Here is an 18,129-nt window from a genome sequence, read left to right as displayed (position 1 = left end):
ATTCCCATGGATTCCTTCTGATCCTTGTGGGGCAGGAAAGTGGCGTCAGCAGTAAGTGGGTATGGGAATACAGCTCTGCCTTGCCCTGTAGTGACCTGGCTGGGCTTTCCCAGGTTGGAAGCAATCGCTAAAATATGCACATAAAGCAGCTGAAAGCTAGTAACTTGGCTGACAGACAGGCTACATGATCATGCCTATATCAGTACATTCATGATGAAGAGCAAGCCTAGTTAAAATCCACTCCCATCACAGCCAAATCACCAGCACCCCTGACATTTAAACAGCCTCCCAGTATTCCAGAGGAGACAGGGAAGAAAAGAGGATCCAAGTCTCCCACCACTGGGCAATTTGATTAGCAAGAGCTGGAACCATCACACATGAGCAGAAACAAGAAATGCCACATGCACGTCAGCCATGGCACTTCCCTCACTGGGATCATGCCCCTGACCTGCACCCATCCAACAAGCTGAACCTGCTATCTGTGGGACAGATTCAAGTCTGAGTCCCTGTACCCTCTCCATCCAGTTTCTTCCCAGCAAAAGTGCAGGAAAAGTCTCCTCACCACAACTGGAAGGGAAGAAGTGCCACGTGGAGGTGTGCCAGGCTTGGCCCTCTCAGATGAAATGTTACTTACTGTTGCACATCCACCATGAAGAAAATCCAGATGCTCTCATCTTTATTTAAGCAGCCACTGCATTGGAAGGCAAGTATTCTCTTAATTACTAGGTAATAAAGAAGGGTGTGAAGCATTTCTCACCAATGTGTTTTAGAAACATGCCACTCCTCTACAAACGTTTGTATATTTACACCAAGCAGGCTACGAACAGTTTTTAAAGCGCAGCTAATCCCCCAACGTATTTCCTTTCCTTTTCAGTTGTCAGGCAGAGGTGGGGAGACGCTGATCTACCCTTTGCGCTGACTGGGAACAGGAGAAACTATGTAACAGGAAAACGCAGAAGCACTAAGTGAGACCACACTTCTGCATCTGCATCCATGAGGAAGCTGAGCAAGTGACCGCTGGCTCTCACCCATGCAGCTGCGGCCGAGCACCAGGCAGAGCAGAGGCTGCCACGCGCAGTGATGCGGCTTGCAGGTAGGTTGATCGGGGAGGGAGGAAGTCATAGAAACTGTTTCCATCTCCTGCTGCAGCATGGAGGAACACCATGCCTCCCCATGTAGCTGGGAGTTTAAAATCCCTCAGAGTTCAAGATCAGCGTGCAGAGCATGGTTATTCTATGAGTTGTTCAAATAAGAAGCTATTTTAGGGCCACAAGTTAGTTTGCTCAATGCAATAGCTTCCTCCGACTGCTTAGTTACTCAAATCTAATATTTGAAGCTCAGTTTAAGGCAAAGCTTCACACACTGCTGCTGTGGGTACTGGAAGGGACTTTTAGGGGCAAGTTTATTCCTAAAATCCAAATCTAGGATCAAGCGCTGGACAGCATCCTGGAAAGCTAGCGAAGAGTTCTCAGACAGAGGGCAAGCTACGCCTGTGCTGCAGTGCACTGCCAGCCTCTGTTTCCTTCCCAAGATAACATCTGTATCTCATACAATCATGCAATTTGAGGACAACAGGTTTTGACTGAAAGACCAAGCTTCAGCTTCTGGGCTGTTCACGCTGAACCACCCGAGTGGAGGGCACAGAGGTTGTGAAAGACTGCTTTGTGCTCCGGATAGGAAGTTCAAACTGACGTGCCTTTTCCAAGGCAGAGGAGAAAGGCAGTGTGCAGCCTGGAGCCAGCCAGGGAACGGCAGGAGTCAGAAGTGTTTACACTCTGCTACCTGTCACTTTAATTGGCCATAATAGACATGCCAGACCTCATCATGCACAGGGTCTAGATCCAAGCACTCCTTTTCACAGGTCATTGCTTATGCTCTGAAAGTTTTAACATTAAAAGCCTTTAGCAGACTGCTAATTTGATCCTGTAAAGAGAGTTAAAAAAAAAAGAAAAAAAAAAGGCTCTTTCCCATTACTTTGAAGTTGCATCCCATCACTCCCTGGGCTGCTTCCTACTACTGGACTATCTTCCCACTACTGGACTATCATATGCTCATCAGCCATCACTGGAGGCTCAAGGCAAGGAGCACCCCTTTGCAGAAGAAAAGAACATCCTAGTCTGCAGTGTTAGGAACAAGAGTACATTCCCTTCACCTTCAGCATGGACAGGGCCAGCACATCAACCACAGAGTTCAGAATAAAACCCACTAGATTGTTTGGCACCTTGTTCCAACATTGATCAGAGCACTTCTAGCTCTGAGCTGGAAGACAGTTCCCATTCTCTTTCACATACCTAGAAAAAGAGGTGCCAAGTGGCACCATGCTGGCATACCATGAGGTTGTCCCAAACGTCACTCAGGAACTCCTAAGGTGTCCACTCCAGACCTTAATTAATTGAAAAAGTCTCCGGTAACATTTCTAGTGTGAAATGCTTTTGACTGAGCAATCTGCCAGCTGTCTGCAGACTGGTACCATGGCCCTTCCCGTACAGCGAACTGCTGGGACAGCCCACAGCAGGTACCCACCTGCCACCCCCTCCTCCAGGGCAGGGCACCCAGGTCAGGCAGCTGTATGTTGAAATGAGCTGTGGTCAACTCAGCATCGCCTTTGCAGCATGCACAGGGGTGCTGCAGCCCTTGGTTTAAAAGAGCTGGTATACAGCTAAAAAAAAAATTATTCATTACATTTGCCTAAAAAGATCTACACAGCAGATACTAAATGTGACGTAATTAACCCTCTTGAGAAGCCTTTGCCTTGAGATGAGACAATCACTTTCTATTTTTAAAGTCAGAACAGCAGTTAACAGGGAGGTAGGTCAGAAAATGTTAAACTCTTACCAGGGATCGTTTCCTGGGACTGGTGCTCAGGCCTGCCCTTGTTAAACCTGCTCCTTTGGGGAATGGGGCCAGTGAAGGTAGCTCTAGTACATCGCAGGCAGTAGCATTTACCATTATGTTGGCAAGGACAGTTGGTGACAAAATTATGAAGACCGCTGTGCCCTGGGCACCATGCGGCCAACCGCAGGCCAGATGTCATAACATTCCTCACACACAGGAAATGCAGAGCTGCAGTTCACAGTTAAGGGCACCCCAAAGACACCCCAGTATAGACCAGCCTTAAGATCAAGGGTCAGAGGTAAAGTCAGATTATGTTATTTTGAGGCAATACTACAAGTGAACATCTATGCCACGTCAAAGAGACCTGGAGGCTGCTTGCAAAGAAATGTCTTTATTTTAAGCCTAAAGCATAGTCCAGCACTCGCTTCTCAGTTCAGTTCCTTAATTAACCAAGTCTGTAAGTTACAAGATGCTCTTTGCAACTGGTGTTTGCTGCTCAGAAGACAGCTGAGCTCGCGCGCTAACTTGTTTTCCTTGATAAGCCTCAAGGTCACCCAGTCGGGTACTCAGTAAATAGCAAAAAACTTGCATCATACTTGCCCGCGGGTGCTGCAGGCACATGTGTGAAGAGCTCCTTGAGCAGACTTAGTGCTGCTCCAGACAATGGCTGGGTGAGGAGGAGGGTACTCGTGGTACCTCCAGGAGTACCATTAGGCACAAACAGCGTGAACAACAGGAAGAAGCTGTCCCAGGCACAGTTCTGCCTATGTCCTCAGCTAATTATTTAAAGGAGCCCTGGTCAAACTCCCTTCCCCCAAAGAATTTGGAAACTACAATATTTGCATTTCTTTTCTACACTACTGCAAGTTTGGCCTCCAGCAAGCACAATGAAATAGAGACATTTAAAGAAGAACAAAGAAAATAAGATTTTTGCCTCACAAATCGTATTTCTGTCTTCCCACCCACCTGGGTTAGATTACACTGCAGTCTCCAGAGGGGAGGAATGATTGGGGAATGGGAGCAATTTCAGACCCCAAGAGGCAGAGAAACATCTTGAGTTTCCCCAGCACAGTAAGAAATCCAGCCATGCTTGATGATGAGCAGTTTACGCTGGCAAGCAGAGGGAAAACATTAAGGATGTGGCTTTGCTCTAGTTTATATGGAAACACTTCCCAGAGTTCATTGGCCAGTCTGAATGCAGACAAGCCTAAAAACTAATTTACTTGATGTTTAAGAAATACCAAAGTAGCTCAGAACTCTTCATTAGGAGGAGGAAGGACCTCCAGGACCTTGGCTGCTCTTCAGCTGGTGGCTGGGCAAACCACAGGTTAAGGCGTCTCTGCTGCAGGAATAACTGGAATTGCAGCGTTTATCCAGCAAAGTTTGCAAGCACTAATTTTTAAAAATTTTCAGTCTCCTCACCTATTTATAAAAGGCATTTTATTTATTTTTAAAGAAAGGGTCTCACATACCTGCTTTTGTATTTTCTCACAATGAAGTAAACACCCTTACTTTTATAAAAGCTGCCAAGCACATCATAGAGCTCAACACATGACAAACACAAATTAAAACCCCAGTGTTCATAAACCCTGGCACAGTCAACAAACCGTGTTTTTTCACTTATATGGTAAAATACAACACATGGCTTATTTTAGAGTTTACAGCTATGCGTAGGCAGAAGCTGTTTCTACCCTTGAACCTGCACAGACAAAACAGATAAGGACCAAGTAGAAATCATTTATAACAACATTAGCTTGCACACTGAAAACAAGATTCAAAGCAGAGCCACATCCAGAGACTGCTACTACTAACCAGCAGTATTAGCAGCAACACAGTGCCCAGTGTTTTATGTTGTCAGGAAGCACTTACAGAGCCTGTCTTACGTTTGGTGCAGCGATCAACCTAAATGACTACAGAAAGAACAAAAGGAATTACATTATTATGCTGCAATTCAGAATTTAAGGGGTCAGCTACTCAAACATGCGGAGCATTTGAGATTATTAATGTCTGGATAATGGTTAATTCAGCAGCAACCTATGATTAGTTTTATAACTATTTATAAAATATTTCACTAGGACACTGTATTCAAAAAGACTGAAAGACTTAAGATCCAGGTATGCGTAACACATGTAACAGGACCGGTTAATCAATAACTAAAGCAAAGCTATTCCATTCCCCTTGCTATTTTGGCATGGAAAGTGTTTTGTTTTGCAGCCTTTGCACATGGCTAAGATCCCCAAACCACCATGGCGGTAAGAGCCCTGACAAGGCAACCACAGCTGAGAAACATCTGCACATCAGGTGGCTTCTGGGAGACTTGCTGCTGTCTGTAGTAATTCTTCAAATAACAGAGTTAAAAGAAGCCCATTAAAAGAGATTTTAAAACTGCTTGAAGGCTACCACATCTAGCATCAGAACAGCTCAAGCTCAGTTTGGGCAGATGCTGCCAAAGAGCCGGTAGAAATTCCACTATGTCCTGTACCCAGCTGTGTGAATAATATTGCACACTACTGCACATATCTGGTGGTAACACCATGTTATTCCCCCCTCCCCAAAAATCAGAAGGGCCACAGGCAGAAAAAACACTTGCATCACCAACAAGTTCACACTTCGCTTCTTACTGAGAACCAAGAAATGATTAGGGAAGGGCAACCCAGTCCCATCACTGGGAAGCAACCCCACATCCAGCATGTCATCTGACTGGAGTAAGACTCTTTTGAATGGGAGCAGCTATGATAGCATATCAAAAGGGATCAACAGAATCACAAATTATACTGGTAGGGAGCCTATTCTGAACCTATTTCAGAAGTGTTCTCTCACCTGTCCCTCCTCCTTAACATAAGTAGGGAAATCAGCCAAATAACACGAGGATAAATTGTTATCTGTGCCCCCAAAGCCACTAACCTTATAAATCTGCCGGAACAAATGAAGATTATTGCTACTATCAAAGCAGCAACATTAAACTGTCACCCCAAAATCAGCACTAGCACAGCACAGAGAGGGGATGGTGTTTGCCTGCCCCGGGATCTCTGCCATAGGTCACTCTGGTGTAACAAAAAAGCACAATTGCCTGTCTCCATTTCAGAGACATGACAAAACAACTTCAGACCAAGAACTGTTAACATCTCCTATGCTCCCACCACTGAAGGCTTTGGAGGAAGATCTCTGCTGTGAACTGCTTTCTTATGCTGCCAAGCACACAGAACACAGGCCCAACTGTGTGCAGCTCACCAGAGGCAGGACCACTTCACCGACTGCATTACAGCGACACAGGTCCCACACGAGAGCTACACAGGAGACCTATAGTTACAGAACAGACTGTCATGACAGCCACATACTAACTGCAAATCATTTTTTCCTGGCTATGTCACCAGCATCCCGGAGCCAGCAAATGCATTCAGAACCACAGTTGGGTATTAAAAACATTCAACAATAAGTAATGGCAATCCAAACACATCACCAGTGCCACAGAGTATAATTACAAAACAAGCTCCTTGCTTGCATTCGCCTTTAAAAAGTACTCTTTTCTCCTCTTCCTCTTTTAAAGATTTAAAGCCCAGATACTAGGGCATCTTCAGGTGACAGACCCGAGTGCCGCATGAGGCTCTGCTACACAGAAGACACCCCCTTCTTCCCCAACACCCCCATTTCACCATGCACGTCTGCCGGCACAGCCACAGACGGTTTTGCGTTTTCCCCATACAAGAGTATTGCCAGAGCTCCCCAGGACGTGCTCCCTTTCCACACTTCCACGGCGAGTCCAACCTTTCAGCAGCGTACATGTCTGTGGAGCGAAAAACCCCTCCCTAGGCAAACAAGAAAGGAGAAGAAAAAAAACCAGCAGGGTTTCGCTCTACCTGCATTTCCTGGATTTCAAACCGCTCCGTGGCAATCACGAAAACGCCGATACCGCAGCAGAAAGGACACAGGAGATACTCTTCCCCCCCCCCCCACGCCCCGACCCCCGCGAGTCCCGTGGAATTCCCTAACCCACGTCCAGTGGCAAACCCCCGTGGGTGCGTAACCCTCCGGGCACCGCACCGGCCGTCGGCACCGCACGGAGCGGTGAGGAGACGGCGCAGCAGACCCACGGATCCCCCTTCCCTCACGCCGCAGCCCCCCACCCGGGGGGTGGGGGGGGAAGAGCTGCGGCGTGGAAACCCCCCAACACGGCCGCAAACTTCCTCCTCACCCCGCACGAACGATACCGGCCGCCTCCCGCCTTCTGCTCCCCGTCTCGCCCGTACCTGGCCCGGCGCCTGGAGGACGATACTGTCCCCCCGCCCCGTCCCCGCCCCGCAGAGTGGGCGGGAGGAGGGCGGTGACGGTAACGCGTCCCCCGTTCGGCGGGCAACAGTTGGTCCGCCCCGCGGTTGCTAGGCGACGCGGGGGGTCTGGTGTAGGCGTTCGGTAGCGGGGTTCCGTGACGTCACAGCGCGGGTTTGGAAAGAGGCGGCGGGGCGGGGGGGGGTCCGGAGTTCCCCTCGCTAGACGGACACAAAACGTCCCCGTCCCGCGCGGGGGTGAGGGTTTGTTGTTGGCGGCCGGTTCCTCCTGTGAGAAACCGTTCCTCGTGAGGGACGTTTCCCCGACCGCGCTGGTGGTTTTAGTCGTAATTCTTCAGTTTTGCTCAAAATTATCCGCGACAAAAGAGGTAATTATCCGTGGTGAAAGAGGAAGCTGCTTGGGGTTCCTGAGAAAGTAAATGCGGCTTAAAACCCGAATAATTCGAGATGTATCTATCTATATATCTGTCCTCAAACCCAGTTCGGAAGTGGGGCGGGGGGAGGAGGTAAAGATCTGAGGGGATCTGGGGTGAGGGCAGGTAAAGCATCACCTCCACCCCACGCAGGTCCACCCACCAGCCTCTCCCCCGCGGTGTCGGGGGCGACCAGCCCCTTCGTGCGGGTGCTGAGTTTGCAGGGAACACGTCCGACACGGCAACGGAGGAATTTTGACAGACCGATTTGGGGTTTCCGACGCCTCATAAAGTGAAGGGGCTGCCCGGGCGGACAGGGCCCCTGAGGGCGGCGGGGATGTCAGGTCCCCAGATGGGAACAGTCTCTGGGGACACCAGGGTTCACTGGGGACGACTTCACCTGCCTGGTGTGCCCTCGTTCCTACAACTGGGTGACGATAAAACGCACGTACGGCCTCCCCGTGATGGTGGTGCCTGTCTAAAACACCCTTGGTGTGCTAAAAAGCAAAACAGATGCTGTTAGGAAGTGATGTCTGTTTTGTCCTTGATTTTAATCCTTTAGTTACAAGATAAAGAAAAGCAAAACAAAAAGGCTGAGAACACTCACACTGACTTCATTATTTTAAATTCGCTTCACTTCTTAGAAGTTGTGTAACTTCCTTTCTTGCAACGCCTCGTAAGAATTGTGTTTACTGTGCTGTCTGTGCTAATAAAGAAAAAAATAAAGAAATAAAATCTGTTTCTGTGGCTTTGCAGTAGAGGACTCAAAGGCAGAGGGTAGTATTCAAACAAACATTATCTGCAAAACTCCTGTCCAGAAGCCAAACCCTGCCCTTACCCACTGTCACAGTTTTTACTGGAGTATTACACACGGAAGGAAACACCGTCCTGCAGGATTCAGTCAACAGACAAGCACCTCCCTCCCAACCGTAATGGCACTGAAAGAGACCTAGAGAAAGAAAGAATCCCCAGTCATTACCCTGCTGTTGGATCTGGCCATATTCCAAAACCCGTTTTTAAAGTTAACTTTGGGTATTTCAAAAGAGTTACACAAAGCTGTTTGTGGCATACTTCAGCAACAGTGCTTATATATATCTACAGAGTTACAGAGATGCTGTAAATCTAAATGACCGAAAGATCGGTTAAGTACTTTATACTTCTATCCCCAAATCATTTGGACCTTACTGTGTCCAAAGACAGGGCATTTTCCAGAGAGGAGAGAGGCCCAAGAGTTACTTGGAGCAGAGGATAAGGAAATGATAAGAAAACAGACCAAAGTGGGCAGTGACAAGCCCACCGGCTCACGCTTCACTCAAACCCATCTACCAGCTTAAGGTCACACATCCCGGGTATTGCTTGAGCCTTCCCTCATTTTCACTGCAGCCAACGACTTCTAAGTGTAAAATATTGTTGTTCAAAAACCAAAAGAAGAGAAAAGAAAAAGAAATTTGTTAGCCTCAGTTCTTACATGCAAAGCTTAAAGCAGTTCACTGAACTTGACACGTTACTCAGTTCATCAAAAGAAAATAAAAAGAATTCCCTCTCTGCTGAGCAGAGGAGCATCGGAAGGATGGGGGATACCTTAGGTTAGTGTAATAAAGTGTAACAGGAACAGATTAAAGCGAAGTGCACCTTCAGCCAGCACACACTGCCATCCTCACGTGTCCAAGGAGGTCCCTCGGACTCAGCAGGGCAGGACTCGGGGCAGGTCCCCGCACATGCGTGGGACCCAGCAGACCCTTGGCTCCCTGCAGTGGCAGCGGGACTCCGGAGCCTTTGTGTTCGGCAGCTCTCCCGGGAAGCTGAGCAGAAGCTGATAATGAACGACGTAACAGGGATCAAAACCACCTCCCAGAGATCCTTCTATTCATTAATATAAATTAACAGGAAAGCAATTTTTACAAGACAGATCTGGGGACAGACAACTTCGCTGCTTATTAAATAGGACACTTCTAAAATCTGCTTTTCCTTTCAGTATTCATTTTGAAAGAGACAGTTGTATGTCACGGGTTCATTGCAGAATAAATAACAATCATAAGTAAAATAATTACTTGCGCAGTACTTTTTTTAATGGTTTCCTGAAAGATGCAAGTAAGAAGTGTTTGTATTGTTACACTGATCAGGCAGTATTACGGCACACTGTGAAACAGTTCCTTATACTCACAGAATGATTAGTCAACACGGCTATACTTTCAATAGCTTGTGATGAGCAAAATGTAAAATAAATGTTTAATAGATAAAGCAGCAACAGTTAAAACTAATTTTATAATAGAGATGTTAAAAACGTAAGCACAACTGCTTGGTACACCTGCTGAATGTATTACTCAGTATGCTACCCAGGGCTTTGCCGTTTATTACACAGTAATAATTGAGAAGGCATAAATGTCTCGTTGATAAAAGCGTTCCTCAGTAAAGGTCCTAAAAAAGGTACAGGTTTTAGACAATCATGTCTTATTAAGGAATGACTGTATAAAAACTTTATTAAGTAATAATCATAGCTATAATACAGGTCCATTTCTCACTCCATTAAAGCTAAGCCTGATTAAGTGGAGATTGTTATAGGCTAGTTTTGATCTCCATTGAGACAAAACCTTATTTTTTACATATTTCATCATAAAGCGATAGTTTTCTGTTTAATATGACTTATGATTTGTTTCCTGCAAAGGAAAAGCAGAGCACACTGTCATGGCTGAGGTGACCATCACTGCCTTCTCTTGGAGGAATGAGAACTGTATCGGGAGTGACACAGACCTTTAACTGCTTCATGCCTAAGAGCAGTGAGGGTGAGGAGGAAGGGTTGCGCGTCTGCATGAAATGCCCAGGATAGCACCTTCTGCTTGGTAAGACTGGCAGCTGCAACTCAAATGACTCAGCGCCACAGAAGGAGAAGTTGCATGATACGTTTTTCCCATCTGAGATTAGAGGTCTATTCTCTTGTCATGATTTCAGGCAGCTGAGGAATCTGTGCAGGTTAGTAATAGCTCAGATGACCACAGACATTGAAATATGCTCCAGGCTTCATACGTAGTTTGCATGAATAGATTCTGCACACTGAGGCTCTCATGAGCATGGTATTTTCTGACTTAATCAATAGCAGACTTTCTGCTTTTCAAAGGAAAGCTGTATGACGGCAGACGTGCTCCTCCAGTACCATAATAGCTGGCCCCTGGAAATGGCAGGGCATTACCTCACGCTTAGTTTCCATCTTAATTCATCTTGGTTTTTCCTAAATTCCATCTGCCATACACCTACCTGTACATAGTGGTATTTGCAAAGCGTGTGTAGTCGGAAGTCCTGTCCAGGGTTTGAGGTTAGGATAGTGACAACTACCTTTCTGTTACTGGAGAGTAGACTTTTATCCCTGTTACCACAGGAAAGAAAAGAGATGGCTACACTGGCAAAAGGATGCTTGGTACTGCCAGATCCCACAGATTAATAATGCTAAGCATCCTGAAAAAGGTGTTTGCAGAAGCATGCCAGAGGAAATTTGGGCAAAATATTCATATCTGGGTGCTTAGAGGAAGATTGCTAAATACATAGCTGAGTGCCTAAATCACAATCACTGCTGACTTCCAGTAGCAGCCAGAGTGCCTGCCGAAACCAGGGGCTCCTGGCCAGGAATCGCCATGCAGGGTACATTGTTGAAAGAGTTTATGGCAGGGCAACCTGCTGATCTTACACAAAGCACTGCAATTTCTTCTGGAGCAATTCTGAACAAAGGCTGGCACCTCCTCTGCTGTTCCAGAGGCAGAATCCTTCCTCTGAATCTCACTAATGCATCGCTCACAGGCTAGTCACCCTAATGACAAGAAACTGGAGCTGAAATGTGAAGAACAGAGACTAATTAATAATGAAGATAATGAGATCACCAGAATGTATATACCAAACCCGCATCTTAATTATCTCATGAAAACTGGCAACTCCAATCATACTTCAAGGGCCTTTAATCATGCTCTCTCTGATGAATATTGGTGGCTATTTTGCACAGATACTTATGTAAAAATACCTTTTGTGTGGGTTTCCCCCCTAGAATAATAGCCAGCCAAGTTACTACTGCATGTAACTACTCTGCTTCAAAATGAGATATCGCAGACTAGTAATTACAGCTGGTCTGATCTTCATCTTGTCTACTCTCATCTTGTTTTGGAGTGCCTCCTTTGAAGCAAATGCAATGAGACTGGTGTGAATTACTGCAGTATTATTATGAATCCCTTTTATTACGACAGAACAAACCAAGAGTGATCCCTAATTAAGCTAGTTTCTGCAGAAACACAGGGAGCATATAGTCCCTGCCCCAAAGATCTTACAATCAGAACAGGCAAAGAGAGACTTTGAGGTAGGAAAAAGGGGACAGAGGGAGTGCAGAATTAACTCTTTCCTGACTATAATTTGTTCCCATGACTTGTTTGAAGGGGAAGGCACGAGGAGGCTAAGGTAGGATGAACACAGGAGAAGTGTGGAGCTTCTGAGCTGAAGACTGTAGAAGGGGAAGAAGTAGGCTACATTTACAGCAGATAGAGCCTTTTCAGAGCTTTCTGCAGTTTCCTCCCTGCCCTCCCCATCCCTGCATCCCTGGACAGGGTGAGGAGGTCAGTTCCAAACTACAGCTGCACGGGAACATTTCTCTGGGTGGAGCAGGCTCAGCTCAACCCCTGCTCCCACTCCCAAAACCCAAGACCCCAAGCGTCTCCAGAGAGGCTTATTTTAGCAAGTAAGGAAGCAGGTCTTTAGACTCTACACCATGGAGTAGACCATGGGGGTCTGCTCTCCCTGTGATCCCCTTTAACATTAATAAGAGCAGAGTGCTTGCTTGTATATTATCCTCAGGAATACGGCAGGCAGCCTGGCACATCAAACAGCACAGGTCAAACGAAGGGCTCGAAACAGAAGGTCTCTGCACAGCCGACAGCACTGAAGGCAGGATGGGGCTGGCTGAGGGCCCATAAGCATCAATTCCTTGGGCCTATAATGAAGTTGGACCTAACTCTATGGCACGCAATTATAGCATAAAGACATTTCAGGGGACTTACCCGTTGCTCTCTCTAGAGCTACTTGCAACCTCTTTGTCATCAGTAGGTTACATTTTTGTTGCTTAATGAGGCTGCATTTGGAGAGATTTTCTGTGTTCTTCTCCAAAAGCCTGAGGGACACTAAGTCAAGAACTGTGAATCCAAAGGCCAGATAATGGAACAGAATACGCACCCCCCTCTGAAAAGCAGTTTAGTTTTTTCTCATCACTGCGACTGTATCATTAGGTTTTTCATATCAAGCTCTGAAGGTGTCTCATAACAGTAGCTGTGAATCCACGATTGAAGCACCTTTGTCAAAAGCATTATAAAAATACACCAGGCACAAAATCTATTCTATTTAGCCTCCATCAAAATGCCCAATAATAAAAAATTAAAATAAAACAAGTTACATGAGCAAATTCAAGCGAAAAATATGTGGCCTGTCCTTTAGAAATGGGCTGGGAGGACTGTGCAGACTGAGGGCATGGACACATTCACTTCACAGATAAAAGCACAGAAGATGGCAAAGAAAGTGTGAGCATCCCTCAACCACCTCAGAGCTTAAACCAAGGTGGAGCCAAGCAGCTCCATGTTGCACAAAAAGAGACGCAAATGCAGTTACTCAGCTGTCTCTGCTGTGGCAAATCAACTCTGCTCCTCTGTGGCTGCAGAAACAGTAGGTTTTATTGGCTGGTTTATCTGAGCCAGCAACTGGCCAGGAGTTAGGTAAGCCTGGAGAAGTGGACGGAGCAGGGGGTTCTGACATCCCCTCTGACTGATGTGTAGCTCTGCTGGATTCTGCTTTGTCTGGTCTGTAAAAGACAGGCTGCTGGCTGAAGAACACACCTTTTGGTACTTTCAGCTCTGAGCTTGTTTTCATGACATGGTTTTAAGCTTTTAGCTCCTACTCTGTATAACATAATTAGTTAGCAGAGGAAAAGGAAAGAAAAAGAATCAGCTGGCCAGGACAAGAATAATTCATGCTCACCGGTGGCTAATATTTCTCACATGGCACACAGCTAACAGCAAGGTTGCAGAACAGAGCATCCTAAAGTAATGTACTGAGCTCATGGGTGCAGCTTCGCTTTGGTCCTACTGCTTGCTTGCATTAATATCTTTTTAATCACACAATCACATGCCATTTCCCACTGGTTTGGATTTGTTCAGGACACAGGCTGGATGGTGCTCAGTTTATCAGCCACTATTCAATATCTGCTTTAGTCTCCTTGATCAAAGTGTAGCTTCATGTCTTATTTATGGCTACTACTAACAGCCTGCTCTGTAGACAGAACTATTTATTTCCCCCCAAGCTCTTCTGTGGTGTTCATCACTCTTGACATCTGAGTGCTTTGCAAAGATTAATTTATCTTCATAAAGCCTCTTCAAAATGAGAGAAGATGGTATTCCCATTTTACAGATCAGGAGCTATTGCACAGACAGATTGAGGTCAAACATTTCCACTCATGATAGGTCCTAATGTGAAATGTCTCAGATCTAAATTTTTTTACATATCTTCAAATATAACGCCAAAACAAAAATCTTCTGTTTTGTGTGTTACAATAGAGCTCTGACTGGCTCCATATGAAGTCAGGTATTACAAGAACAGGAGAGAAGTAGGAACTGTAAATGCTGGTCACCAGAAATAAGAATGAAAGCTTTCCGACTGCCAGTCTCAGGAATACTGAAAACCAATACAGATAACCCATGTGAATACAAAACACATTCTGAGCCTTCAATGAAGCAGCAAAATATACCTTGAAAAACTATACACATAGGAATTTTTCTCTGCAGTTTACAACACAGGACCAAATCCTGAGAGCACAGTTTAAAGTAGAAGGAATTGCAGGTTCTCTCTACTTCTTGGGGGCTGGGACATTAAGCATGGACAAAACCAGAAAGCTTTGTAGTGTAGAAGACCACCCTGGGAAGGAAGGCTTTTGTTTTATTAGTGTGTTAAAAGCATCTGTGGATCAAATGTGCCAGTATCACTTTACAGCATGAAAATGCTGCCCAGGGGACTCTCAAGACTCATCTTTTCAAACGCTGATACCTCTTTGTCAGTTTTAATAAAAGGCAGCTACAAAAACAAAGTGGGCCATGTGGTCTCAATGAAGCAGAGACCGTGGCAATCAATAACAGAAACAATCTGCACTTACTTGCTGGGAGAATTTGCTTTTAGCAGCAACATCTATATACAAGACATCATTCAAGATCTCCCTTCGATTTTTCTTGGGACAATGAGCCCACTGTGCCCAAAGCACATCTGTGCTTATGGAGATTTGCAAATCCAGGACAGTGTTTAGACTGATAACATGACCATGCATATGATGATAGATCAGAGCTTGTAGGATGTTTGATCCTCCCTCTTCTGACCTAAAATGGACACTTCTGTCTCAAAAGAAAACTTCTCTGATAAAAATGTTGATTTTTTTTAATGCAACATTGACATTATTTTCTGCTGCACTTCATGGTCTCTTTCACAGAAGGCCACAGAAGTACCCTCCTGGCTCTGCACACGGGTCTGCCTAATACAAGCTCCTGTCTCCAGCCCCGGTTTTTAGCAGATGAATGAGGTAGGCGTTCAGTTAGGAAAGACAACAAAACCTGGGGAGAGGAAGGAAATGGAAGCTAAAAAGAAAGCCTTTTTCATTTGTTATCCCTGAAAGACACCAAACTGTGCCACAGCAAATGCTTTTTAGTTGAGACTCCTAATACATCTCAGGCCCCCAGACTGTATTTGATTTAGATCATTTAAATTACATTGCACATCAAAGTTTTATTTGTTTGGAAAATTGCAGCTGAGGCCATTAATCTTCTCTGTCTTACCAATCCAGTGCCACCTCCATGTGGCACATATCCAGTAAGTGGGGCTCCTTAAGCACAGCTGGTCATGTAGCCTAATGCCACCAACGCCACGAACTGGCTGTCATCAGGGAAAACACACCCATCAGGAATAAGGTGGCCTGGACTCAGTCCCTTGGCACTGACAGCTATGGTTTCTCCATCAAGGCTAGGTAGGGAGTTGTTTGACAGAGGGACGGGAAGGTTATAAAGTACAGGAGCTGAACTGTCTGCTGTGTTTGACCATTTTCACAAGATTAAGCTGGCGCAGATCTGCCTGCATCAGGGGCTCAGGGATGCTGCTGTCTTACAGTGACCTGTAACCTCTTGCAGTGCCAGTGCTGAACACTGCAGTGCCATGCCAGCTGAGCTCCCATCCTCTCCTGTCACCTGTGGCTGCATGGTGACAGCACAGTGTGACAGACCCCAACATCCCAGCCTCTTGCAGTCCTGAGGTCACCATGGATACAGGAGAGACATGAACTGGTCCATTTCCTATGGCTCTGCACTGTGGTGACACTGTGGCACTCAGCTGCTGCGTTCCTTATCTTTCACTTTTTGGCAGACTCCTGGCTCTTCACCAAATGAGGAACCAGATGTTTTCAGTTCCTTCTGACTGAGAGACTCTGCAACATTTGTGAGCAGAGGAGCCGGCTTGTCAGGTTAAGCATGTTTCAGTAACTAATGTTAATAAAATCATTTCAGTCTAAGTTGCAGCTACTGCAGATTTGTATATGCCTGGTTCAGGATTACTTTTGGATTTAGGATCTTGGGTCATATAGAAAGTCAGGAATGGGCTCAACCACTAGTTCTATCCAGAAACGGAATTTTCATTCTTGGATATGGGTAAAAAATAGCAACCAGCAAAATATTAACATATGGATGGAAAAACCCTGTTACTTTCTATAAGTGATGCCTACAAAGCATTTCAGAAGCATGGTTGGTATTACAGAGGGAAGTCCAATCTCAGTAAGAAACACAAATTTTAATTTAAAAGTCACACATGGACAGTCTTAACAGCTGAAACATGAATTGCATTCTAGCCTTAACGAGTCAGTATAAACATCAAAATGATCGGATTTCCAACCTGGACCATCCCTAGCATATTCCTTTACCTCTGTGCTTTGTGGTTCCTATTCACCACTGGATTGCATTCATATTGAAATCTATCAAGCCAGGTACTTCCATCAGCTCTGCACTGCAGCAGGAATATACAGCAAGTCTATTTTCTGTACCAGAGAATGACAACTCAATACTGTCCATGACATTTCATTTTGGTGGATTTTAATCTTGTCGCTAAGAGGCAGGAGCTACTAGCCACTGTTGGTTTGGGGTTTTTTGCAACTCACAGATGCATAATAAGGAGAGGATCAGTGGAAAGAGAGAAAGCAAGCAAGATTTTTTGCATGGTGAAAGTGGTGCTTTGGAAAACAACCTTCTACACCTCCAGCAAGATAAAAACAGAGAATAAAAGAGAAAAGATACATGCAGAAAACTTTTTTGCCAAACCTTGCAACCAGAATTATGCCCTCTTACTCCACGCCACCTTTGCCCAGTCATCAGATCCCTTTCTCAGTATTTTGTTCTGGTATAAGCCGAGATGCAAATTCGAGGCTCCCTGAGGGCACAGCACCGTACTGCAATAAGCTAGCTGCATGAAAACCAGGAGCTAAATCAACAGAGTTCAGTGAACACCGAGAGAGTGAGCAGCAAAGGGGATTTACTTAGAAATGGAGCATCTATGAACAACTAGTTCATAGATGGACATGCCTTGCTCCCCTGGTATTTTCACTCCAAAGGTACATAAAAAGGCTTAGAAAATTCTGTCTTGATACTACAGCAAACGGCTCTACAAGGGCTATGGCAAACTAACCACCTAATACAGAGACGAGAAAGCAACAGGGATTTTTCTTGTACAGTCAGTCATTTCATGTTCTGCCCTTTGCTCTGGCCCAGCCAACTAGAGCCTCTTGGGACACAAAAAGCCCAAGATCCCAGACCACAAGACACAAAAACATTTCGGTGCACTGATTGCCTCCTCACAATGACCTCATTATCACAGCTGTCAATCAACAGGACAAACCAGTCACTAGCATGGGAACTACTGATAAGAGATGCTCACCCTCAAATGCATTTGCTGCCTGGAACAGCACAAGCAATGGGAGCTGTAATACAGCAACAGGCTCCTCAAAGCTGGAGTGGCAGTCTGTGTCCTGTCTCTTCACTGCAAGAGACTGGATGGGTCACATGAAGAGATTCCCTTTGGCTCTGTGTCACGCTACTGGGGCTGCAGCGTACAGCCCCTTCAATTCCATACCGAACTATCACTCGTATGGAGAGAAGTGTTTTAACAGCCAGATGCACACACTGTCATTTAGATTTATGTCCCACAACAGTGATGTCCTGTGATCAGGTTGAAAAATCTAAGGGCATTTTTCCTTATAGATTTCCCAGCACAAACAACTTGTATCCACTTGCTATCCCCCGTCATAAGTGGCTACCCAAAACCTAAGTATTATTAAACATTCACCTGGTACATGATCTCTCTGTGTTTTATGCAAATCCCTGTTTTATTGATAGAGGGTGGCTATATTCATAACCATGCCGATATAAGGCTGGATTTATCACTCGTGTCCAGTTCTGATCTCAGTACTGCTCAGCCACTGTTCAAGACAGTGGCATAACAGTGAGAATTTGGTCCTGATTTATTGACCTGAACAAGTGAAGTGTTTTAAACAAATTTCA

General features: G+C 45.5%; 1 protein-coding gene across 5 annotated transcripts in view; it reads right to left on the bottom strand.

Moving 5' to 3' along the window:
* RAB11FIP4 (RAB11 family interacting protein 4) overlaps positions 1-18,129 on the bottom strand; it is a 127,928-nt gene that overhangs the window by 21,616 nt on the left and 88,183 nt on the right. Inside the window, exon 1 of one of the 5 annotated variants that reach the window (XM_049811784.1) lies at positions 7,028-7,109. The exons of 3 other annotated variants lie outside the window; for them this stretch is intronic. The gene's annotated coding sequence lies outside the window, so the exon portion shown is untranslated. Of the gene's footprint in view, positions 1-7,027; positions 7,110-18,129 lie in introns of those variants that run through there. One more of the 5 variants, XM_049811786.1, reaches the window with a different exon arrangement.

The sequence above is a fragment of the Accipiter gentilis genome, chromosome 10 (genome assembly GCF_929443795.1).
Source record: "Accipiter gentilis chromosome 10, bAccGen1.1, whole genome shotgun sequence".
NCBI lineage: Eukaryota > Metazoa > Chordata > Aves > Accipitriformes > Accipitridae > Astur > Astur gentilis.
The sequence above is the reverse complement of the archived record's forward strand: the minus strand, read 5'-3'. Positions and strand labels throughout refer to the sequence as shown.